The sequence below is a fragment of the Bos grunniens genome, chromosome 6 (genome assembly GCF_055505025.1).
Source record: "Bos grunniens cultivar Pamir isolate PY7600 chromosome 6, Bosgru_T2T1.0, whole genome shotgun sequence".
Lineage (NCBI taxonomy): Eukaryota > Metazoa > Chordata > Mammalia > Artiodactyla > Bovidae > Bos > Bos grunniens.
In genome coordinates this window covers 23,205,095-23,232,804 of record NC_141170.1, presented here as the reverse complement: position 1 = coordinate 23,232,804, position 27,710 = coordinate 23,205,095, and the positions used below count along the sequence as shown (strand labels likewise).

Sequence of the window (27,710 nt, the reverse complement as noted above, 5' to 3'; positions counted from 1 at the left end):
ACAGTCCTTGACGCCAGAATTCTGTTGTTCACATATCTGATTTAATATAATTAAATGGCAGGCACTTTTTCCTTGCAATTTTGGAACACCAGAACAAACAGAAAGAAAGGCTATGCCCATGAATACTAATTAATAGCAGTTCTTGCTAAATATAAATTGCCTTCCTCAAAGGCAACTATGATAAATATACTATTAAAAATGAATGCATGGAAAAGCCATTTTCTAGAATAGAATTGTATCAAGATTTTCTCTGATTCTCTCCTTCAGCCCCCAAGTGTACAGCAGCTCGAGCTTTGGAACTCTGAGTAAACAACACCTTTTCTCATCCCTCACCTAATTCAGAAGAATCAATATCCATGCTGACTTTTAATGATTGGGAAGCTGCTCAAAAGAGCAGGTGACACCTGAGTTCTGAGCTGAGACACACCCACGCCTCTCCATATATAGTCCTGTCTTTCTCCCCTTTCCTTTCTCCCCACTCGATTGTCTGACCCCAAACCCTTGATGACAAGGATTTTTCTTGATGAGGAAGACTCCTCAGTGCAACCCCAAATTCACTCGTTCATCCATTCATTCATCCACCAAGGACTTATTGAGAATCTACTAGGTGTCAGAGGCCATGTTAAGTAATAGGAATAAAATATTAACCAAATCATCTATACCTTCAAGAAGTTTATAGCTTAGTGTGTGCCAAGTCGCTTCAGTTGTCTTCGACATTTTGCAACCCTGTGAATGGCAGCCAACAAGATTCCTCTGTCCATGGGATTCTCCAGACAAGAATACTGGAGTGAGTTGCCACTGCCCTCCTCTAGGGGATCTTCCCAACACAGGAATCGAACCCACATCTCTTACATCCCGCCAGTGGCAGGTTCTTGACCACTAGCGCCACCTGGGAGGCCCTTATAGTTTAGTGAGAGAAAGTAGATCAATTATTACAATATAGAATGAGAAGCACCACACTGGGGTGCTATGAGAAAGCTTTGCTATAAAAGGAGAGCATTTCAGGCAGAAAACTAACTGCAAGTGACAAAGATGCTGCCCGCCCCACTCTACAACACTGTTTTTGTAATATTATATTTGTAAATGGATGTGAAAAGTTAAGTCATGAGAAACAGTAACACTTCCTCCTTCTGAAACATCTAGGAAATTTCTATCTAAATACTGCTGAAAGTCCATCTTTAACCTGTGTCTTGAAAATTGGCTTCTTCTTCAAAGAATTATTTACCATATTATTTGCATAGTGATACTCTTTCTTGTCAGAAGATTTGGTATGTTTTCTTTGTCATACAATGAGAAATATACTCTTATTTGATTTGGCAATCTGCAAGCCCAGAGCTATATTTAAAGCTAAATCGTTGGACCTTGTCATATGCTCCTGTTACAAGCTTTTTTTCATCAACCACGTTTTGTTGAAGAATATGTTTCTTGACCTCTCTAACTTTATTTCCAACCATTCTGCTATGCTCTGTGTCACCTCAGATCATCTTTTTACAAGTATGTATATATTGTAAACACTTATTTCCTTAGTAAATTCCTACCAGATATTATCACTTGGGCCTTGATACAACGTTACTGAAAATTTGTTGTTGTTCAGTCCCTCATTCCTTTCCACCTCTTTGCAATCCCATGGACTGCAGCATGCCAAGCTTCCCAGTCCTTCACCATATCCTGGGGCTTGCTCAAACTCATGTCCATCGAGTTGGTGATGCCATCCGACCATCTCATCCTCTGTTGTCCCCTTCTCCTCCTGCCTTCAATCTTTCCCAGAACAGGGTCTTTTCTAATGAAAAGAAAAAAAAGAGAGAGAGACTGAGAATTAGATTACTTAATATACTTGAAATAAAATGCACATTCTCCTGATTATTCATTCCTAGTTTTCAAAAGTCACAAAGATAGTTTGTGAGCAACAATATGGCATTCATAAAACATATAAAGTCATTATTCTTTGCTTATCAAAAAGTCAGCAATACTTTACACTGATAGTCTTTATTAAAAATCAGCATTACTGCATTCATGATGAAGCTTGCATTAGGAAAGTTTTTAAAAAATACAGTTTGCTAAAAAGCACTCTATATTTCTACAACAAAATTTGTTTTCATCCACATAGTTATAGTATTGATCCATGCCATGAGTGAGTTGTCTGTAAGCGTTAGGTTGTATATCATAATATATTTTCATTTCCAAAATAAAAGAAATATTCAGTATAAATTTTGAAATGTGTCCCCGGTCCTGATCATTTTTCCCCCGACTTTTTATTGTTCAAGATAATATTTTAGTTTAAAACCTGGAGAAGTTAAAGGAGCATCCTTAAAATGAAGAATCAGTCTGTGCCACATCTTTTTGAGAATAAACTGTTCTAGGAGATCCTAGTGGAACAAAACGCTCTCTGGAAGACAGCAATTACAGGACAAACAGTACTTTCATCAGAGTGCTTGCTGCCACAAATAAATTGAAGGTCCAAATGGCATACACAATCCAAAATTAGAGTAAAGCTTTTTCAAAATCATAGTCTAAGATAAGGAAGAATGATGCTTATCTTGAAAGAATAAAACTGATTTAAAAAAAATACAGCTAGAAGCACGTTAAATAAACAGCATAGGACTTAGAGCCTTTTTATATTTGATTTAGTCCTCATCATACATTCACCATTAATCATTCCCCTCCCCCTTTTTCCTTCCTTTCCTTTTTTCCCTTCATTCTTGCCTTCTTTTCTTCTTCCTCCCTGTATTCTTATATATGTTGGATTTACAGATGCATAAATAATACAAGAATAATAATTCAATAGTCAATGTCATTATGACTTCACATTTTGAACTGATTCGAGTGTGCCTGCTTTCTATTTTTCCCTCATTAGATAAGGGTCAGACCCTTTCAGGTTTTATAAATTTCTAACCACATCCATAGCTAAGACTTAACAGGCAGATGCAAATCAATTCTACTTAATACCAGAAATAAACACAGAGACTTAAGACTTGCCAAAAAGAAGTCAGAACAGTGTCCTGTCCCCTTATTGATTTTATTCTCATTAATTTTAACAAGAAGACATTATTTGCAATGATTTGTTGTTTTATCAGACCCTCATTAGTAAGTAAGAAACATTTACCTTTATTCCACAGCATTTACCTTACTTATTTACATCTTTTCTGATTAATTTTCAAAGTTGCAGTTTGAAATAGATTTATTTTATTTGGTTATGTTGACATGTAATTTTCTTTATCCTGATATCATAAAAAAAAACACTGGAAAATATGTTCAGTTGAAATAGTTGCCTATGGTCTTTCTAGAGGTTGAAGAGAAAATTTATATGTAGAATTTCCCATATAATCTCTAAAATACATTTATCAACAATTTTACTGATCGACAGCCAAAGGTTTATAAACCCACATGCTATTAATTTTTAAGCACCGGAGGAGAGAACAGTGATAATATGAAAAAGAAAGAACTTATTAGTTTTTAATAGACCACTGGACAGCACAGATTTTGTATCCAACTATATATCCCAGGTTTCTCACCATGCTCTTCCAAACTGCTGCTCAATAAATAATAAAAGATTAAAACCTTAAACCTGGAAAACTTAGAAAAAAATATTAGAAAATTTTATTTGAGATTATAAAAATCCTCAGATGATTTACTTGAAGAGACACCTTCATTGCCTCCATGCGCGAGGACTAATGATGGCCCGGGGCCTGGGATTGGCGAGGAGCTGTGCTGGGAAACATAGTCAGAGGTAGGTGATAAAGCAGACCCTCCACATGCCTCTCTCACTGTCACCCACATATCTTCTTACCATTTGTTACAAGAAAGTGATGGTCCATATACATATTTATATACTTGGACTGTTACGACCCTGATTTTCTCTTTTCCAGGACTAGTCTTTTTGTTCTAAGCAACCCAGTTTCTAGGCAGGGTGACTGAAATGAGTTTTGTGTCTTGAGCTTAAACAAAATAAAAGAAGATTCTAATTAAAGGAACTGCTCTGAGGCTACTGACATCTTCAGCGACAAGATTTCACAATCACGTTGGCTCTGTCTAGACCCACTCTGGCGCTCTACGCAGGCTCTTTTAATTAGGATGTCATGTCTTTAGTAACCTGATACTCATTTCTTCCCTCTCCTTCTAAAGATAATGTATCTTTGATAGTTGCTCAGATATCTATTGGAATGAGATTGGATGTGTCTTTTCTGTTGAATAAGACCTGAACGTATATTTGCCCTAGTCGCAACCAGGAGATGAAGATGAGGACTGAGTTTCAATCGGGTCACTTTTATCCACTATAATAGCAAAAAGTAAATACGCTAAAAAAATTATTGTCTGGAAAAATCTACAAAACCAGCAGGCTGTGCATATTCTTTATGAAGCTGGGTTGTTCACTAAATATTTCATAAATTTACCTTTGATCTTACAAACAGGTATAAGGAAATGAGAAACAGGAGGCAGAGAGATAGAAAACCTCTGCCTCTCTCCCAGGACTTGGCACACTTACTAACTCACCACTGGACTGCACAATGTCATGTTATTTCTAAATGCCTCAAATTGTTCGAAACTATTTTTGAAATATGGTGTCCCCACAGAGTTAAAACTTGTTTCCAGGACCCATCTCGCAGTGGGGTAGGGTGTACGTTCTAGTTTAGACTCAGACATCTCTGCCTTCAGGAATCGCTCATCTTTAGCTGTGACTAACCCTGTAATCTTAATCTCTCTAAGCCTCAGTTTCCTCCTTTACAAATAGGGTAGTCATAAGATTAAGCTCATAAACTGTGATAAAAGTAAAACATAAAGTCCTTGACATAAAACCTGGCATACAGTGAGCATGAAATAATTTCTCTAAGATTATTACTGGCTATTGATCTTATAAAGTTTATTTTCTTTTTTTTTTCTAATTTTATTTTATTTTTAAACTTTACATATTTGTATTAGTTTTGCCAAATATCAAAATGAATCCGCCACAGGTATACATGTGTTCCCCATCCCGAAGCCTCCTCCCTCCTCCCTCCCCATTCTACTCACCAATGATGTTAATTATATATCCATTATGTCAAAGATACCAAAAAATGTAAGACAGCAGTAAAGAAAAACTAAAGTAAATATGTTTTTAGGATGTTCCTAAAGATAGCAAAAGATAGCAACAGTAGTAAACCAGGAAAAAAAAATATTTTTTCCATCAACTACTAATGAGAAGAAAAGATAAAACGAGGGAAGGGAGAGAAGTGAGAGTTAGGGAGGGAAGAAATCAGCATTTATCAACAGGAATTATTTTCAAAATAATGTTTTTCTTAGGTAGAGGAAGTTTGTACATCTTTCACTTCAATATTTTGAAATGGATGATTGGGTTAGAAGATAAGTGTCATGTAAAAGTGCTTATTCTTTTTAACAACAAGGTCATTGACACATTCAGACTTTTAAGATGATATGTGGTTTATTGCTTATGGGGAAATTCATAAAAGTATTTTGACAAAAAATATGGAATAAAATTAAATTCTAATTCGTTGTGCCGTTAAAATTGTCTATGTGCCTTGTTCACCACTCAGTCTTTTCCCACCCATTTGTGGTTGTTCAGCTACTCAGTCGTGTCTGACTCTTTGCCACCCCATGGACTGCAGCACCAGGCCTCTCTGTCCTTCACCACCTCCCGGAGCCTGCTCCAACTCATGTCCATTGAGTCAGTGATGCCATCCAACCATCTCACCCTCTGTCATCCCCTTCTCCTCCTGCCTTCAATCGTTCCCAATATCAGGGATCTGGGACCTTCCTGACCCAGGGATCAAAGCTGGGTCTCTTATGTCTCCCGCATTGGCAGGCGAGTTCTTTACCACTAGTGCCACCTGGGAAGCCTTCTAACTGCATGCTGCTGCTGCTGCTGCTAAGTCGCTACAGTTGTGTCCGACTCTGTGCAACCCCATAGACGGCAGCCCACTGTCCCTGTCCCTCTATCCTCTGTCCCTGGGATTCTCCAGGCAAGAACGCTGGAGTGGGTTGCCATTTCCTTCTCCAGTGCATGAAAGTGAAAAGTGAAAGTGAAGTCACTCAGTCGTGCCCAACTCCTAGTGATAGTTTTTTACTATTTGCTTTCTTCTAACTTCACTATCATCTGCAGTATCATTTATCACTGCTGTGGCATTTTTCCTCTTGGTGACAGTATTAAGTTAATCCAGAATATAGGATTAACTTCAGTATATATATTAACTCTAGGTTTGGGGCTTCTCTGATAATTGTTGGATGTTTTTAAAAGATAAGTTGACTTACTTCATATTGAGTATTTATATATCTGAAGATAAGGATTAACCTCTTCAGAACACAATTATCTCTGAATTTTAATTCTAATATTAATTGTATTCTAATTCTAATATTCTAATATTAATTGTAGCCCATTCCAGAATCTTTTAACACCAATCAGTAGAAGCCTTCTGCATCTTCAGTCTATAAAACAATATCAAACAGTTGTGTCTTTTACTTGTACAAATGCAGATACCTTAGAAGACATAAGCCTTTTACCTTAGTATATGTTTTTTAAAAAATCAGTATCTAGCTGATATTAATAGCTCAAATCAACTGAGGATTTTAATTGGAAGGTCTTGAAATTTTGGAGGAGAAAGAATTTTAAGGAAGAACAAATTTTGTAGAGTACTGAGTTCTCTAGTTATAGTTTAAGAGGAGAAACTAAACAAAAATTGTAAGGAGTAGAGGTGAGAACTTTGACTACTTAATTTTCAACAGAGGTTCTAAAGGTGTCTTAGTGAATAATAAACATTGTGTGTGTGTGTTGGTCCAATTAGTGTCCAACTCTTTGTGACCCATGGACTGTAGCCCACTAGGCTCCTCTGTCCATGAAATATTCCAGGAAAGAATACTGGAGTGAGTCGCCATTTCCTTCTCCAGGGGATCTTCCCAACCCAAGGACTGAACCCGCACCTCTTGCATCTCCTGCATTGGCAAGTGGATTCGTTACCACTGTGCCACCTGAGAAGCCCTGGCAGACATTACTGTGTAGTAACATCCCATGTAGATTGTGATGTGCCTATTTATTTCCTTTATACAGTTTACAATTGATTTATTGCTTATTCATTAGTAAAAGCTCTTTGTGGTCTAGGGATAATCCATTCTCATATGTGTTGGAGATGTTTTCAATTATATTATTTATCTTTTGATTCTATTGCTGATATATTTTCTTTAAAGACATTGAAAATATTCACTGTAATAGAACCTCTCAGCTTTTTTCAATATATCTGTGTTATCTTGGGTAAAATGTTCTTGCCTGCTTCATATCTATGTATAGATATAAATAGATATATGTATAGATAGATAAATAGCCTGACAGACATAAATAGGTAAGGAGAGAGAGGCAGAGAATCCTAAAGTAGAGCAGGACTTCCCTGGCAGTCCAGTGGTTAAGACTCTGTGTTTCCAGAACAGAGGGCAAAACAAGGTACAATCCTTGGTCAGGAAACTAAGATCCCACATGCCACATGGTGTGGCCAAAAACAAGAAAAAGGAAGCAAAAATAGAGATCTAGAGTTATGAGTGGAGTAGGAGCAGTGAGAGGGTTAGGAATAGATACAGATAAAGAGCTAAGTAGAGGTATTCAGTCCTTAGGAAATTTACTCTTTGTGTAATTTTAGTAGGAGTTTATAGCCAAAATCAGTCATTTATCCACTTATTCTTATGCCCCTGTCATATGGTTTTGTTTACAGCTTTATAATGTTTTATTAACTAATAGGGGAAGTTCTTCCCTCATATTCTTCTTTTTCAAAATTTCTTGTCAATTCGTACACTCTTATATTTCCATATATTTTCAAAAATTATTTGATCAGCTAAAGCAAGCTACCTTGGAGTTTTGACTACAATTTTTTTTTAATGTGTATATAGGTTGGAATTGTTTTACATCCTTCTATATAATATTGTCTTTCCCATCAGAAATGTGGTATGCCTTCCTGAATTTTAAACGTTCTTAGTTTCAAATTCTACCTCTTATTATTTAATATTAGGCTCATTAATTTTGTCCTGTAAACATTTTCTCAGTTAAATTTGGCCTAAAAATAGCTTCTTACAGGATTACTAAAAACTCTAAGAAGAAAACATTCGATGTCATTTTAGAAGATAAATTGAATACCTAGCACTGCAGACCATCTTAGCCCCCTTTCAAGCAAAAGAGGGAAGTGAAGAAATAGGTATAGGAAGAGCATAATTATAGGCATTTTATAAGCCACTTTCTACACTATCAACAGTATTCATTAGTACCCTATTAATACAGTGTTCAGAAACTGTACTACTTGGAATCTTTAAAATGTGTCACTATATATTTTCAGTCCTTCTTACAAAGAACCTCTAACCTCTGCAAAAAATGAAGCCGTTGCCAACCCCAAGACTCACTACTGTTTATTTTCACAGTAATTTAGCTTTCCAAAAGCCCAGAGATTAGACCATACACTCTAATAAGCAAATGACGCAACCATTTCAGTTAAACATTGAAAAATTAGCAGAAGCTTGGGTGAGGGGAAGGAGAAGTTAGAGCAAGACCTTGTCTTTGTTGAGAAATAAAATGATGAGAAGTAATGTTTGTGACAATATGCATTTAAGTTTAAATAAAGTTTAAAAAAAAAATGAAGCCGTGACTGGGCTGCTGAAAAATATTGTTAGTCTTAGGCATGACTGAAATCAATACACCATATAACTTGAAGGAATGGGGAGTACAAGTTCTTAAAACAAAAAAACAAACGAATGGCCACCACAACAAGACCCTTTTTTTTTTGGCCCTTTAATCCAATTGGCTGGCTCATGTCCTTATTCCAGGGTTTAGAGTTTTCTCTTCACTCGTACTTACTGTTCTTTATATCCTTTATCTTCCCTCTTAAGGTGAGCTTGTGGTCTTCAGCTTCTCCTTTGGGTCTGGCCAGAATAACTTACACAATTCAAGCATCAAACCTATGCTAACCCGGGGAGCAGGACCCATCTTTAGACCAGACTTGTCCTGTCCTCCAGAGATCCATCAGCAGTCTGATCCTGTGAGTTCAGTTCTCATACCTGGAACTCCTCACTACGGTCCCATCATCAGGAGAGACTGATGCTAAATAGACCTTTGTTACTGGGGAAATTGTCATTTTCACTATCAGTCAGTAACTAATATCAGCAAAGAAGACATATCTTGCTTATTAAAAGCCAAGCACTGTACCAGATATTACACATATTTAAGGAAACATGTAAAGAAATGGTTTACTAAATTATTCCAATTGAAATTAAAAATATTAAAGAAGGTTAAATCTTGCTTAAGATCATTGAACTAGTTAAGTACTAACATCAAGATTGTGAGTCTGTGTTGCTGCATTTCAGTTATATTATTAAGGATCTATTCATTAATTTAGGTAAGGATATTTAATAGGACTTTAGCATACTAAGAACTGAGAGGAGATGATATAATCAAATGCCTGCTTTTAAAAAAAGAATTTTTAAAATATTTTTTTAATGGAGACATTTTTTAAGTCTTTATTGATATTGTTACAATATTGTTTTGGGTTTGGGTTTTTTGGCCATGAAGCCTGTGGGATCTAGCTCCCTCACCAGGGATGGAACCCCAACTGTCTGCATTGGAAGGCAAAGTCTTAACCACTGGACTGCCAGGGGGTCCCAATGAAATGCCCACTTCCTGATCTTTAGTTCTGACTCTCCTGTTTCCTTATACTATATCTCCTTCTCAAGATATACCACACATATTAACAAGGTCACTGTTAGCATTATTTGCAAGTTAATTGATAGATGGAGTAAAGATTTTAAGTAACAAAAATGGATTTGATTAGAGTTGGTGAAGAGCATCTATTTTGTGGACTAATGCTATTTTAATAGAACTTTCATCTGGGACACGTGAATAATTGCTGTAGTGTATATTCATTTGCTCTTTAAGCAGATCACAATTTAGAAAGAGATTTTCACTATTGCATTTTCGCTCTGTTCCTCATATATTTAATCTCTATACACGTAGATCTGATACTGCCTCTTTAAATATATGGCTGCACTTCACTTAGAAGTGTTTATCTGTTTATGGGGATGTTTATCTGTCAGTCAGTCAGCTAGTATTTATTGAGGGCCCACAGAGTATGTGCGTGTTTGTGAACACGAAGCTTGCAGATTATTTAATTTTAAAAAATGGCACTTGTAAATCCTGGCCGACTAACTCTATAATGAGGATAATATTGTTTCCCAAGACCTCTTCTGTGTAAATATTATTGTAACTGAGTCTTTTGGCCTCCAATACATTGATCACACTCATGTGGTATGACTCCTGTGAGAGTGACCGAATGCACGATTGCGCTTTTGTTAATACTCCTAATGTTTACTCTGTAACAGGATCACTCTCTTGCCTAGATTTGTGTTGTGAGCTCATTGAATTGCTTGCTGTAGACATACTCACACTCTGGATATCAGAATGAGAATGAGATCTAGCCTAGAAACATCTATCTGTGATTCTTTATAGCCATGTCATTGGAATAATCATTTAGCCTCACCAGACTTCAGTCTCCTTCTGACGGAAATGTTAATAGTCATCATTATATTCATATTAACAATGAACAACAGACATTTGTTAAATATTTACCATGTTCCATTCTTTGCTAAGAGTTTTAGATTGATTATTTTTAAAGAATTCTTATAAGAAACCTCATTTACAAAATCACCATCATCTCCATACTTCATCCTACCCACACCTAACTTAAAACATTTCAGAGGCTTCTCCTTCCTTCAGGATAAAAGCTAAAATCCTTTACATAGCCTCCATATTTCTATACTTCTCACTGTTTTTCACTCCTGCTGCCTTTCACTCTTTTTCTATCAGCCACACCCAGCTTGCTTGTTTGTTTACTTTCTTTTTTCATCAATTTCTTGAATACAGAGTGTTTACCTTCCTCCCATTGAAGACACACTTAGGAGGAATATTTTCAACACATACAACTAAAGCTCCATGTAGACAAAGCAGCTTCTTAAGTCAACTGGGGAAAGAATCTTACCTATGTAGAAAAATCATGGACAAATCACCGCTAAGAGGCAATTCATAAACTAGGAAACGCAAACAGAAGTAAATATTATGCTCAATTTCACTAATTTTTAAGGAAATGCAAACTAAAACAATGAGATGGTATATTTGCCTTTTAGGGGTTCCTAGCATCGATGACCAGAGAAGGAAATGGCACCCCACTCCAGTATTCTTGCCTGGAAAATCCCATGGATGGCAGAGCCTGGTAAGCTACTGTCCATGGGGTCGCAAAGAGTCGGGCACAACTGAGCGACTTCACTTTCCCTTTTCACTTTCATGCATTGGAGAAGGAAATGGCAACCCACTCCAGTGTTCTTGCCTGGAGAATCCCAGGGACGGGGGAATCTGGTGGGCTGCCGTCTGTGGGGTCACACAGAGTCGGACATGACTGAAGTGACTTAGCAGCAGCAGCAGCAGCATTGATGACAAGGAAAGAGAATTCTAATATTCTTCTCATCCACTTTCATACATATATACTAAGATTCCAGCTATGCGTCTCACAGCATTGCTTACGTATTATAAGAAAGATCTACACCACTCAGCTAAGCATAATATATGTATATATGAACACAAGAAAGAATCAGCAAATAACAGAATATTGATATATTGCTTCAAAGTATAACTGACATGACAGAGAAACCTATAAAATCAATACAACTCCAGTATTTCACATTTTTTATTATACTGGTGAAATATATAAAACCATATATGCAATAAAGGTAGAAACCAGTAAGTGTCACAACAATGTCTGGAACCAAACACTTGAGATAGTCTGCCCTCTAAAGAGAACTATCATGTTGAATACCACGCGTTTGTCACTTAACAACAAGAGTCTATGATGCAGCTGGTACATTGATATGCCACCTGCAACTGCTTGTCAAAAGCTCTAGTATGTACAGCTTGTAAATAGCATCATTCAGAGTATAATGTACAAAACTTTTATATGGAAGCAGTGAGGGAAAACAACTCACAGCTATTATACTAAGTCAAGATTAATTCAGCCCCATCATTTTTACATTTTTCACTTTGAAATAATTATAGATTCACAAAGAGTTACAAACATAGTGAAGAGGTTCCCATCCACCCAGTTCCTTTGAATGATTACATCTTATGTAACAATAGAAAAATATGAAAAACAGAACATTCATTTTGATACAATATGTCTGTACCACTTTATTACAAGTGCCTTTTAAAAAGTGTATTACAGATGCAGATTCTTAGAGCTACCACAAGGTTCCATCACCACAACCATCTTACACGAGATTTCTTTAGTCACACCCTTCTCCCTCTTCCAGCTCATGTCTAACCCCTGCTGCTAAGTCACTTCAGTCGTGTCCAACTCTGTGACCCCACAGACGGCAGCCTACCAGGCTCCCCCTTCCCTGGGATTCTCCAGGCAAGAACACTGGAGTGGGTTGCCATTTCCTTCTCTAATGCATGAAAGTGAAAGTGAAGTCGCTCAGTAGTATCCGACTCTTAGCAACCCCATGCAGCCTACCAGGCTCCTCCATCCATGGGATTTTCCAGGCAGGTGCCATTGCCTTCTCCATGTCTAACCCCTAGCAACCTCTAATCTCTTCTCCATCTTTACAATTTTGTCATTGTGATTTACTCAATCACTTTTAACTTTAGTTCCTTGGGCATTTGTAAATGTGCATTTCTAAAGTAATGACATTTTCAAAAGTATTTCAGAACCAAGCATCACAGCTCTCAAACCTTGAGAAGGTGACAATGTTAGGTGAATTTGCCTGCAGCTTATCTAGTTTTGGTAATTTTTAAAACAATAAACTCACTCAAAATGTCAGTTGAAAATGTTGACAGTGGTAACTACTGTACTAACTAGATATACATCCTCTTATTCAGTGACCAAATCTTTTTATCGACAGATATAACTTCCATGATGAATGGATTCTATTATATCTCACTTACTAATCTATTTCCTCCAAAGACTAACCATTTATACATGCAAATCAAACATGTGTTTAGCAACTACTATGCACCTGGTGCATAATAGCTCAGACAGTAAAGAATCCACTCATATTGTAGGATCCCTGGGTTGGGAAGATCCCCTGGAGGAGGGAGGGCATGGCTACCCACTCCATTATTCTTGCTGGAAAATCCCATGGACAGAGGAGCCTGGCGAGCTACAGACCACGAGGTCGCAAACAGTCAACAGGACTGAGTGACTAAGCACAGCACAAGCACCTAATGCTGCTTTAATATTGTAGGAAGAAATGTATAGTCTTGAGGAATCTAAGATACAGATGAAGGTATTTTTAAATGTCCTATTGTTATATTGTATTTCTCTAGCCTCGTTCGTCTAGTCAAGGCTATGGTTTTTCCTGTGGTCATGTATGGATGTGAGAGTTGGACTGTGAAGAAGGCTGAGCGCCAAAGAGTTGATGCTTTTAAACTGTGGTGTTGGAGAAGACTCTTGAGAGTCCCTTGGACTGCAAGGAGATCCAACCAGTCAATTCTAAAGGAGATCAGCCCTGGGATTTCTTTGGAGGGAATGATGCTAAAGCTGAAACTCAAGTACTTTGGCCACCTCATGAGAAGAGTTGACTTATTGGAAAAGACTCTGATGCTGGGAGGGATTGGGGGCAGGAGGAGAAGGGGACAACAGAGGATGAGATGGCTGGATGGCATCACTAACTCGATGGACGTGAGTCTGAGTGAACTCCAGGAGTTGGTGATGGACAGGGAGGCCTGGCGTGCTGCTATTCATGGGGTCGCAAAGAGTCGGACATGACTGAGCTACTGATCTGATCTGATCTGATCTGATTTATGAGCACAAAGTGACCACTTCAAAATTATTGTTATATAACTGCTCATTTTAAATATTACAATGCCATGGTTCCTGAGTGGCTGATAAAATCAAAGGATGCCATGAATGCAAGCAGAAGTCTCTATTTGCTTCTGTTCATTAACTAAAGCTTAGACTATTTGCGTCCTGATTTGGACCCAAGTTCTATTCCAATTATCACTGGATTTGTAGTTCAATTAAACCTTGATAGGCTGATCCAGGGATGCATTCAATCATCCAGCACAGAAAGCTGAACTCATTTTTGCACATTCAGTACCAGATAATCCAGATTTTCTCCATGTTAATAGATATTTGGGCATGGAGAGAAAACTGCATCAATCTGTATTGGCCATATTAGTACAAAGTAACCAGTGCCAGGACTCATTTCCTATGTAGAACTGGTGTATAAGGAAGTAAGTAACTATGAAACAAATGGGCTACTCAGAACAGAGGCAATATGTTGCTTTTGTAAGTGAAAAATTATACATAATAATGACCGTGGCATATATGTGTTTGCTTTAATTGATGAGTACATTTATGAATTAATGTACATTGTAAGGAAGTTATTGGAAATATTCAGTAAATGAAATGGTATTATAAGATATTGAGGTATGTTTTGTTGATATTGTTGTTTCTTTTGTATTTGTTTCTTTGTGTTTTTTTTTCTTCCAAAGATAATCTCTACAAAATAGTAGTTGAAAATATATAATTTATGTTGATAGACAAGCTTTTGATGTCCAGCTCTCATATTTATCACTTGTGTGGCCTTGAACAAGTATTCTCATTTGTAAAATTTAACACTGTTATCTCTGTTTTAGAGTGGTTATAAGAGTTAATTAGATTTTATTATGAATACTTAGCACAATACCTGGCATGGTGTAAGAGTTCAATACATGTTGGTGGCTCTTATTTTACTTATTATTATAAAGAGCACAGACAAATATTTTGAGAAAAGTCTTAAAATTGATCAGAATGTAGCCTCCATTAACAGTCACAATTCTCTTTTTAGAACTTCTGTAATACTAATAATACCAATGAATATCTTAGTTTATTTGAGATCTTAGTAACTCAGTCATGTCCTGCTCTTTGTGACCTGTTGAACTGTAGCCTATCAGGCTTCTCTGTCCAGGAGATTCTCCAGGCAAGAGTACTGGAGTGGGTTGCCATGCCCTTCTCCATTTTCTCCCAATTCCCCAGTAGTTTATCTGTAATTAAAGATAATGGCCAAAGAAAGGCATCCCATTTCACTTTCTCAAAGCCAACTAAAAAAAATAAAGAGGATGGAAAACAGAGGGGGAAACAACTTCAGGAAAATTTAAAAAGCACAGAGAAACCATAGACTATGACTCAGTGCAGTTCAGTTCAGTTGTTCAGCCATGTTCTGCTCTTTGCAACCCCATGGACTGCAGCACACCAGGCCTCCCTGTTCATCACCAACTCCTGGAGTTTACTAATGTCCAGTGAGTTGGTGATGCCATCCAACCATCTCATTGTCTGTCGTCTCCTTCTCCTCCTGACTTCAATCTTTCCCAGCATCAGGGTCTTTTCAAATGAATCAGTTCTTCGCATTAGGTGGCCAAAGTATTGGAGTTTCAGCTTCAACATCAGTCCTTCCAGTGAATATTCAGGACTAATTTCCTTTAGGATGGACTGGGTGGATCTCCTTGCAGTTCAAGGGACTCTCAAGAGTCTTCTCCAACACCACAGTTCAAAAGTATCAATTCTTCGGTGCTCAGCTTTCTTTACAGTCCAACTCTCCCATCCATACATGACTACTGGAAAAACCATAGCTTTGACTAGACGGACCTTTGTTGGCAAAGTAATGTCTCTGCTTCTTAATATGCTATCTTGGTTGGTCATAACTTTCCTTCCAAGGAGTAAGTGTCTTTTAATTTCATGGCTGCAATCACCATCTGCAATGATTTTGGAGCCCAAAAAAATAAAGTCTGACACTGTTTCTACTGTTTCCCCATCTATTTCCCATGAAGTGATGGGACCAGATGCCATGATTTTCGTTTTCTGAATGTTGAGCCTTAAGCCAACTTTTTCACTCTCTTTTTTCACTTTCATCAAGAGGCTCTTTAGTTCTTCTTCACTTTCTGCCATAAGGATGGTGTCATCTGCATATCTGACGTTATTGATATTTCTCCCAGCAATCTTGATTCCAGCTTGTGCTTCTTCCAGCCCAGCAATTTTCATGATGCACTCTGCATGTAAGTTAATAAGCAGGGTGACAATATATAGCCTTGACGTACTCCTTTTCCTATTTGAAACCAGTCTGTTGTTCCATGTCCAGTTCTAACTGTTGCTTCCTGACCTGCATATAAGTTTCTCAAGAGGCAGATCAGGTGATCTGGTATTCCCATCTCTTGAAGAATTTTCCACAGTTTGTTGTGATCCACACAGTAGATCTTAGACTATGACTGCTGCTGCTGCTGCTAAGTCACTTGAGTCATGTCCGACTCTGTGTGACTCCATAGATGGCAGCCCACCAGGCTCCCCCATCCCTGGGATTCTCCAGGCAAGAACACTGGAGTGGGTTTCCATTCCCTTCTCCAATGCATGAAAGTGAAAAGTGAAGGTGAAGTTGCTCAGTCGTGTCTGACCCTCAGCAACCTCATGGACTGCAGCCTTCCAGACTCCTCCGTTCATGGGATTTTCCAGGCAAAAGTACTGGAGTGGGGTACCATTGCCTTCTCTGAGATTATGACTAAGAGATATCAAATCCAATGGAATTAATAGCAAATTTAAAAGGTTTCTGAAAGGATGTTGACAGCTAATGACCTTTCATATGCAGTCTCCCTATAATTAGCCAGGCCTGAAGATCTCAAACCATGACCATACTTGCAGTAAGAATTAAGAGACTGAACAAGTACAAGCTTCACCATAGCCCTTTTCATACTAGAGAAACAGAAAGAAAAGGCAGAATGAAGAATCAAGGAAACACCATGATAGCCTCAGCAGAAGCAGATTGCAAGTATAGAAGGAGAGGCTGTGGGTGGCCGCCAACGGACTACTAGGCACTTAAATAAAGGCTATTATGTATTAAATTCATATCTTGAAGTTCTAATTCCCAATCTGACTACATTTGAAGATAGAACCTTTAGTGAGGTAATTAAAGTTAAATGAGATTATAAGGGTGGGATCCTAAGACTGTTGTCCTTATAAAAAGAGGGACACAAAGGATGTTCATGCACAAACAGTAGGCATATAGTGAGAAGATAGGTATCTGCAAATCCCAAGAGAAAGGTATTGGTAGAAATCAAACCTGCTTACACTTTGATGGATTTCTATTCCCCAGAGTTGTGAGAAATGGATTTCTGTTAAGTCACCCAATCTATGATATTCTGTTACATTCTCAATAGCCAAATTTGGAACAATTCGAATAAAAAAATAATGACAATGTTTAATTAAAATCTGTAGAATAAAATAAATATCCATAAGTCTTATTAATATAAATAAGTAATTGAGTAAATAAATGAAGTAGAAACTCTTTTTTACAAAGAGTTTCAATGAATAAATGTAGAAGTACTGAGGGGAATGTAGAATTATCATTAGGTAAACACCACAGTTATAATTGAATCAAGCAAAATCCACCCATGGATAAAGAAGGCCGTGGATGAAAGTTTGAGAAGAAATGGAATATTTGCATAACCTCAAATATCTCTCCCAAGATATTTATCAGTTTCCAAGGGAACATAGTAAACCTAGAACGTAGTAAACATTGGAAAAACCTAGCAAACACCACATAAGCCGTGTGACTGAAGTTTATAGCACTAGCTATAATGCATACATTATAAAAATAATTTTCCCCTTGGTATACTGCAGTGAAAAGGATACATCACTTCTGCAGTTTTCTTGCCAAAATATAAAACCTCATTCTAATCATGAGAAAACATCAGAATTACAAAATAACTAACCATGAGATGAAAAGTACCAAGTCACAATAGAAGTGGAAAGACTCAGGAACTGTCACAGCTTAGAGAAGATGAAGGATGCAGCAACTATATGTAACTTGGGATCCTAACTGGATTATTAAAGTGAAAAGGAGTATAACGGGGAAACTAATATTTGAATGAGTCTTTAGTTCAGCTGATAAGAGCTTGCTAATGTTAATTTCCTGGTTTGATCATTGAACTATGGTTTAACATCATGGGAATCTGAAATGCACTGACATCCTCAAGGATGGTGTTGGTTTGATCACTAAGTCATGTCTGAGTCTTTTGAGACACCATGGACTGTAGCCTGCCAGGCTCCTCTGTCCATGGGATTCTCAAGGCATGAATACTGGAGTGGATTGCCATTTCCTTCTCTAGGGAGTCTTCCTGACCCAGGGATCAAACCTAAGTCTCCTGCATTGCAGGCAGATTCTTTACCATTTGAGCCACCAGAAATCTAAGTGGAGGGTGTGTATGAATTCTTTGTATTAGATTTGCAACTTTTCTGTAAGTTTAAAGTTATTTCAAAATAAAAAGGTTTTATTATAGAACAGTAGGTAGATGTATTTCTAGACATTTATCTTTGAAGTTCAATAAAATAACACAGTCACTTCCTTAACAACTAATCTCTCACAATTCTACTGTAAAGACATGCTATTATTCTCAAAGTAAAATCATACATAGATATATATTATATATTCACTTGCTAGGTTTAAAGGTACTAACCAAAAGCAATGTTAAAAATACCATCTTGTTTTTCTAAAACTGAAAGAAGTTACCATACTTATCTCATGCTTTTTCCTATCAAAGAGAAGATTTACTATGAAACTTGAAAAAAAGTAACTATTTTATGTTACTTTAGAACAAAGAAATAATTAGCTATCTTTTAAAAGAGCAAAATTCTTGCCCAGAAATAAAAGAAAAATTGCCCCAATAAACCCTTTATTGACAATGTATCCTATACAGTCCCATAAATGCATGTAAACTGATACCAATCAGGATTTTTCCAATGGGATACTCTGAACCTAATGAAAGAATGAAGTAGATCTGTACATTTTAAAATCAAAATCCATTGTAAAATAAAAAACAAGTCACAGTAGTGAGTATTTTACATTGCAATCTGTACTTTAAAACCTCTATAACTTATATCTGAATCTTATAAAATATCTATAACTTATAAGTTAATCTTCATAACTTATATAAGATATATATATATAGTTTTTTTGGGGGGTGACAGTTTTCTCAAAGAATCCCCAAGAAAATTTCGATAGTGGATGTTTCTAGAGAGTAGAGCTAGGGGATGGAGTCATTTTTTATATACTGCATTGCAGGAGACCCAGGTTTAATCCCTGGATGCAGAAAGTGCCTTGGAGAGGTAAATGGCAACCCACTCCAGTATTCTTGCCTGGAAAATCCCATGAACAGAAGAGACTGTCAAGCTACAGTCCATGGGGTTGCAAAGAGTCAGACACAACTAAGCATACATTAATTGAAAAGGTCTTTGCTGTTTCACAATAGGAATGTAAAAAAAATGATATTGGTAACCAGAAATAAAGTTGAACAGTGTGTATCATGGGATATAAATGTATCATGGAATATAATATAATGTGGTCACCATGACTTAATTTGATTAGTTTGGGATCCTAGCTTAAAACAAAATGTGTTGGAATCAAACCTCAGTGAAGCTTAGAAGAAAGCTGAAATCTGGTTGGCAGATAGTAGTCACTCATTCACCTATTCAATAAATACTTATTGAGTACCTACTGTATTACAAGCTTTTCTACAAGAGGAAACACTGCAAAACACAAGTACCTGTTGTCATGTAGATTACACTCTAGTGGAGGGAGGATGTTTTCATAGGAAAGAAACATAAAATTATTTTATATAATGTTAAGCACTCTGAAGAAAATAAAACAAGGTTCTAGGTTAAACAGTATGGTCAGGAAAGACCTCTTGAATTGAGTGACTTTTGAATTGAGATATGAAAATATGGAGGAGTATTCCCAGGAAAGTAATCAGCTAGTGATAATGGCCCTACAAACGAGTTAAAGGGATCTAACTTGATGAAGGCATCAGAAGGCCACTGTGACTAGAATTTAGGTAGAGGAAAGCTGGGTAAAAAAAATAAAAAAAATAAAATGCCTTTATCCAATTGACGTCTGTGACTTGATTTTAGTTATATTTGAATAAAAATATTTATTGTATTTATTCTTATCTATGGAGAAGGCAATGGCACCCCACTCCAGTACTCTTGCCTGGAAAATCCCATGGATGGAGGAGCCTGGCGGGCTGCAGTCCATGGGGTCGCTAAGAGTTGGACACGACTGAGCGACTTCACTTTCACTTTTCACTTTCATGCATTGGAGAAGGAAAGGGCAACCCACTCCAGTGTTATTGCCTGGAGAATCCCAGGGATGGGGGCACCTGGTGGGCTGCCGTCTATGGGGTCACACAGAGTCGGACATGACTAAAGCAACTTAGCAGCAGCAGCAGCAGCAGCAGCAACATGAATCGTTATGGGCTTTCCTGATGATCCAGCAGGTAAAGAATCTGCCTTCAGTGAAGGAGACACAGGAGATGCGAGTGCAATGCCTGGGTCAGGAACATCCCTCGAAGGAGGAAATGGCAACACACTCCAGTATTCTTGCCTGGAAAATCCCCTGGACCAAGGAGCCTGGTGGGCTACAGTCCAAAGGGTAGCAAAGAGTCAGACACAACTGAGCACAATACCATTCATTCATTCATTCATTCATTCATGTTTGTTCTCCTTTAAAAGTATAAAGCTGAAGTTACTGTGGATATTCTTAATATGCTTTGGGGAATTCACCTGTTAGTCACTGAGAAAGATGGTTTTGCATAATTGCAGTACATCTCTATTCAGGTATGAAGAAAGCTATATATATGAGTGGAAAGTCATTAAAACAACCCATTAGAGGATCTGGGAAACTGATGGAACTGGGAGATCCATTGGCAAGATGAACTGCCAACAGAGTAGGGTAGGTTCTGCTTGGACTACAGTTCTCTTCTTGAAGGAGTGTTTTCTTATAAGTTGAAATTTATGAGATGTATGTGTCAACAAGGCTCTGGCTGCATCCCTCTAAAAGCTGAATACTTGAAAGATAGCCTAGGAATAGTATCAATGTGAATGTAGCGTTTGCCAACTTAAATCTCACCATTGAATAAACAGATGGAGAGAAAAATTATTGAACGGTATAAATGTCACCTTCACTTTTTAGATACAAGCAAAGAAATGTGTGCCTGCTTGCTTAGAAGATTTTTGCTGGACAGATGTATGCTCAGATCCAGCCTATTTATTAGAGAACAGTCTCAGCTCTCATTTTCAATTTTAATCACTGTGTCAATTTTAAAAGGGCAGTTCTCATTATATAAACATTTGGAAGTTATAAAGCTGAAAGGTCAGGGTGTAGACAAGGCAAAGATAACATGCCACCAGCTGGCATACACTTCCATGTGCAAAACTTTTCTCCCAGTAAGCTCAACCCTCAGATATGAATGTCCTAGAACATAGGAATCATTGCCTACCAGTTTCTATTTCTCCAGCAACATGATTTTACTTGTATATGGAGAATTACATGTATCTCTCTATCCAAGGATTATGGAAAATGGAATTCTGCAATTAAACTTCATAACAATTTCACAGTTTGATTCAGTCAAACATCTTTATGTAGAATAATAATCATAATTGTCACTGTTTCAGTCATTTTGGTCTCTCAGTCATGTCCAACTCTTTGCGACCACATGGACTGGAGCCTGCCAGGCTTCCCTGTCCATCACCAACTCCCAGAGCTTTCTCAAACTCATGTCCATTGAGTTGGTGATGCCATCCAACTGTCTAATCCTCTGTCATCCCCTTCTCCTCCTGCCTTCAATCTTTCCCAGTATCAGGATATTTTCCAATGAGTCAGTTCTTCGCATCAGGTGGCCAAAACATTGGAGCTTCTGCTTCAGCATCAGTCCTTCCAATAAATAGTCAGGACTTATTTCCTTTAGGATGGACTGGTTGGATCTCTTTGCAATCCAAGGGACTCTCAAGAGTCTTATCCAACACCACAGTTAAAAAGCATCAATTCTTCGGTGCTCAGCTTTCTTTATAGTCCAACTCTCACATCTATATATAACTACTGGAAAAAACATAACTTTGACAACGGACATTTGTCAGTAGTTTATTTAGCAACAATTACGTAACAATCGTTCTGTCTGTGTTATCTCATTTAATTCCTGCCACATCTCTGTGAGGTGGGTATTTTCATCATCAACATACAGAAATAGAAATTAAAATTTACAGAGATTAACCAATTTTCTCAGCTATTGTACAACATGTGGGTGGTAGATCTAATACTTTAGCCCAGGCTTTTGCAACTTCAACTCGATGACATTAGCCTCTGTACTACTTCATCCCCTTTAATAAGTACCACTTAGCTGAGGGTTTTATTCAAGATGCAGTAACATTTGTATTATAGGACTCAAGAAATCCTAAAATACCCAAAGCACAAAGGAAGCATCACAAATCTTTGACATCTCATTTACCTAAAAGGTATAATGTAACCTGAGAACTTCAAAATGTACTGGCTGGACCCTTAAATATAGCAGAATGAAGTTTATTATTTTTTTTCTAATTTCTTTTTTTAATTCATGAAAAATAATAAATATTTAAAACACATAAAATCTGAAAATAAAAGCACACTTGCAAATTTCTATAATATCTGGACCAAAATGCAGAAGAAAAATGAGATTTGATCAATTTTTTAATAATTTTCTTAAAGTTAAGCAGCATTATGGCAAGTGACCTATACAAATATCTCTTGTTGATAGACACAAGAACCATGGGTGTATGTGTATTACATGATGAAATGGATGAGACCCTGTTACAGCCCTTGTGTGAGAGCAAGGAATGTAAAGGGAAGTGAAACTAGAGGAGCAAGTGTGTTGATTAAGTATTTGTATGAACATCATGCTTGCCTGGGGAGCCACTAGTGGGTAAAACAGGATCAAGGAGAAAAAGCATAAAGTGGTTGTCTGGTAGCAACACAGAGAGCTATGACCTAAAGACTTCCTCAACAACCCTCTTAAACACTAACAACAACAATAACTGTGACAAGAAAGTTGTCCCTAGGGCAAGGAAATAGCAAATTATTGAGTACATTTGCAATAGTAATTCTATGAAGAAGCTGACTGGTTTATTTCACTACCTCCATTTATCCCCACATGATTCTTTAACAAACAATTAGCTTCATTCAAAATAAGAAGAAGAAAAGCTATTAAGTTTAATTAGGTCCCATTTGTTTATTTTTGCTTATGTTTCCTTTGCCTCAGAGACAGATCCAAGGAAATATTGGTATGATTTATATCAGAGTATTCTGCATAGCAAAGGAAACTATCATCAAAATGATGATGTCTAACTTACTGAAGGGAAAAAATATTTGCACATCATGTCAACATTTGATATTAAAATTAAACATTAAATATTATATTTAATATTCATATGGGGGTAATATTAAAATATATGTGGTTTCTAGAATGCAATATAAAAAATAGTAACCTTATTTAAAAATGAGAAGACCTGAACAATCTTCCAAAGAAGACATACAGATGGCCAATAGGCACATGAAAAGATGCTCAACATTGCTAATCATCAGAGAAATGCAAATCAAATCCACACTGAGATATCACCTCACACCAGTCAGAATGGCTATCATCAAAAAGTCTACAAATAACAAATGTTTACACGGATGTGGAGAAAAGGGAACTCTGGTACACTGTTGGTAGGAATGTAAATTGATGCAATCACTGTGGAACAGTATGGAGGCTCTTCATAAAACTAAAATTAGAACTACACTGTGATCCAGCAATTCCACACCTAGGTGTATGTCTGGAGAAAATGAAAACACTAATTCAAAAGATAAATGCACCCCAATTTTCACGGCAGCATTATTTACAACAGCCAAGATATGAAAGTAGCTTGAGTCCACCAACAGATGAATGGATAAAAATCTTGTGGGTATGTGTGTGTATATTTATATATATATATGTAATGCATACATACACACACAATAGAATACTTCTCAGCCAAAAAAAGAAGGAAATTTTGCCAATTGCACCAACATTGATGGACCTGGGGGGTATTATGCCTAGTGAAATGTCAGAGAAAGGCAAATACTCTATATTATTAGGTATATGTGGAATCTAAAAAAATAAAACAACTGAATGACTATAACAAAACAGAAACTGCCTTACAGATATAGAGAACAGACTAACAATTACAAGTAGGGAAAGGGAAGGCAGGAAGGGCATCATAAAGGCAGAAAAAGTATTTGAATAATAGACATCTAGAAATAGATACAGTAAAACATGTAGAAGACCTTCACACCAAAAAAGGAGTAAGAGGAATTAAAGAAGATTTAATATATGCAAGGCTATTCCATGATGAAGGTGTGGAAGATTCAGTATTGTAAAAATATCTATTTGATCCATCAGATCAGATCAGATCAGTCACTCAGTCGTGTCCTACTCTTTGCGACCCCATGAATCCCAGCATGCTAGGCCTCCCTGTCCATCACCAACTCCCGGGGTTCATTCAGACTCACATCCATCGAGTCAGTGATGCCATCCAGCCATCTCATCCTCTGTCGTCCCCTTCTCCTCTTGCCCCTAATCCCTCCCAGCATCAGAGTCTTTTCCAATGAGTCAACTCTTCGCATGAGGTGGCCAAAGTACTGGAGTTTCAGCTTTAGCATAATTCCTTCCAAAGAAATCCCAGGGCTGATCTCCTTTAGAACGGACTGGTTGGTTCTCCTTGCAGTCCAAGGGACTCTCAAGAGTCTTCTCCAACACCACAGTTCAAAAGCATCAATTCAATTTTTTTACTCAAAAAAAAAAAAAAAAAAGCATCAATTCTTCGGCACTCAGCCTTCTTCACAGTCCAACTTTCACATCCATACATGACCACAGGAAAAACCATAGCCTTGACTAGACGGACCTTTGTTGGCAAAGTAATGTCTCTGCTTTTGAATATGCTATCTAGGTTGGTCATAACTTTCCTTCCAAGGAGTAAGCCTCTTTTAATTTCATGGCCGCAGTCACCATCTGCAGTGATTTTGGAGCCCAGAAAAATAAAGTCTGACACTGTTTCCACTGTTTCCCCATCTATTTCCCATGAAGTGGTGGGACCAGATGCCATGATCTTCGTTTTCTGAATGTTGAGCTTTAAGCCAACTTTTTCACTCTCCACTTTCACCGTCATCAAAAGGCTTTTTAGTTCCTCTTCACTTTCTGCCATAAGGATGGTGTCATCTGCATATCTGAGGTTATTGATATTTCTCCCGGCAATTTTGATTCCAGCTTGTGTTTCTTCCAGTCCAGCGTTTCTCATGATGTACTCTGCATAGAAGTTAAATAAACAGGGTGACAATATACAGCCTTGACGACTCCTTTTCCTATTTGGAACCAGTCTGTTGTTCCATGTCCAGTTCTAACTGTTGCTTCCTGACCTGCATACAAATTTCTCAAGGGGCAGATCAGGTGGTCTGGTATTCCCATCTCTTTCAGAATTTTCCAGTTTATTGTGATCCACACAGTCAAAGGCTTTGGCATAGTCAATAAAGCAGAAATAGATGTTTTTCTGGAACTCTCTTGCTTTTTCCATGATCCAGCAGATGTTGGCAATTTTATCTCTGGTTCCTCTGCCTTTTCTAAAACCAGCTTGAACATCAGGAAGTTCACGGTTCACATATTGCTGAAGCCTGGCTTGGAGAATTTTGAGCATTACTTTACTAGCGTGTGAGATGAGTACAATTGTGCGGTAGTTTGATCCATAGATTTAATTTCTTGAACTGAGTGAAAATTGACAAGATGGTGATAAAATAGTTAAGGAAATTTAAAGGCCCAAGAATAGCCAAAGCATTCTTGAAGAAGAACAAAGCTGAAAGTTGCAGTGCTATATATCAAGATACAGTACAAAGCTCTAATAATTAGGAAAATATTATAATAAGACAAGGAAGAGGAAACAGATCAATGAAACAGAATTGAAAGTAGAGAAAGCATCATTTCATTTTATGATCTGGATGTCTATTTAATGCATTGCTGAAAAGATGCTTTTTCAATAAATGTGCTAGAAAATTGAATGTTTTTATTAAAAAGTGAATAATGACCACAACATCATTTATACACAAAAAATATAGTCAAAAGCTAACTGTTGAAACAATGCAGATGACTTTGGAAAACATCTTCATGACATTATTTCCTAGGGCAGGCAAATAAACACAAAAAGTATTAACCATAAAGAAAAAGTAATAAATTAGACTATATCATAATTAAAAACTTATTTCCATGAAAAGACACCATTGAAAGAGTAAAAACAGTAGAATATATTTGAAATATATATATATTAAACAAATAATTACTATCCAGAATATATAAAGAACATCAAAAAATCAATATGAAAAATGTGTACAATGGAATACAGTAGAAGGGGAAATATGCAAAATACTTGGAGACACTTTACAAAAGAGAACATCCAAGTGGCCAATAAACATACAAACTGCATTCAATTCTCAATAACATTCAAGTTATAAATATAATGTAATTAACTTTACATCCACTAGGATGGCTAAAATATGAAAGACTTTTTTATGGAGCAGTTGGAGCTACCATTGCTGATGAAACTGTAAATTTATATAAGAACATTGGAAATTTGTTTGATGAAATTGACTAAAACTGAGCATACGTGCACCATATGACCTAGTAATCGCAGTCCTAGGTATCAGTTCAGTTCAGTCCCTCAGTCGTGTCCGACTCTTTGCAACCCCATGAATCGCAGCACACCAGGCCTCCCTGTCCATCACCAACTCCCGGAGATCACTCAGACTTACGTCCATCGAGTCAGTGATGCCATCCAGCCATCTCATCCTCTGTCGTCCCCTTCTCCTCCTTCCCCCAATCCCTCCCAGCATCAGAGTCTTTTCCAATGAGTTAACTCTTCGCATGAGGTAGCCAAAGTACTGGAGTTTCAGCTTTAGTGTCATTCCTTCCAAAGAAATCCCAGGACTGATCTCCTTCAGAATGGACTGGTTGGATCTCCTTACAGTCTAAGGGACTCTCAAGAGTCTTCTCCAACACCACAGTTCAAAAGCATCAATTCTTTGGCGCTCAGCTTTCTTCACAGTCCAACTCTCACATCCATACATGACCACAGGAAAAACCATAGCCTTGACTAGACGGGCCTTTGTTGGCAAAGTAATGTCTCTGCTTTTGAATATGCTATCTAGGTTGGTCATAACTTTCCTTCCGAGGAGTAAGCATCTTTTAATTTCATGGCTGCAGTCACCATTTGCAGTGATTTTGGAGCCCAAAAAATAAAGTCCTAGGTATAAACCCAAGCAAAAGGTATGAATCTAGTGTTTACCAAAAGACACATGCAACCATGTTTGTGACATCTCTCTATATAATAACCCCATCAACTAATGTCCATCTATTGTAGGATGGGTAGATAAATCATGGTGCATTCATACAATGGAAAACTAAATAAGAATGAACAATCCATAGCCTTAAGAATGAGAAAGATGAATCCCACAAACAAAATACTGAACAAAATAAGCCAGTTACAAACGACTATCTAGTGTATGATTCAACTTATACTCAATTCAATCCAGGGAACTACCTAAGGTTTAAAAGTGAGGGTAGTGGTTATGCTTGACACCATGGAGGAGAGGATGGAAGGGGACAGATGTCATTCTGAGTCCTCTAAGAAGCAGGTGCTGAGACAGATTAAGACAGCAATAAATTTCTTAACAAGTAACAGTTGAAAAATACAAGTGGGTGAAAGCCTTATTGAGAAATGACTGTCTCTGTACCCTGTGCTGCTCTGACATCTGTGCAAGAAAACAAAATGGAGCAAAAAAATCCTCCAAGTATAACACAGGCTAGAGAAAGT

General features: G+C 37.3%; 1 long non-coding RNA gene across 1 annotated transcript in view; it reads right to left on the bottom strand.

Annotated features, from left to right (window-relative positions):
- The window catches only part of LOC147370404 (uncharacterized), a 39,532-nt gene that overhangs the window by 1,844 nt on the left and 9,978 nt on the right, over positions 1-27,710 (bottom strand). Inside the window, exon 2 of the long non-coding RNA XR_015166136.1 lies at positions 1,539-1,780. This is a non-coding gene — a long non-coding RNA (uncharacterized LOC147370404). The remainder of the gene's footprint in view (positions 1-1,538; positions 1,781-27,710) is intronic.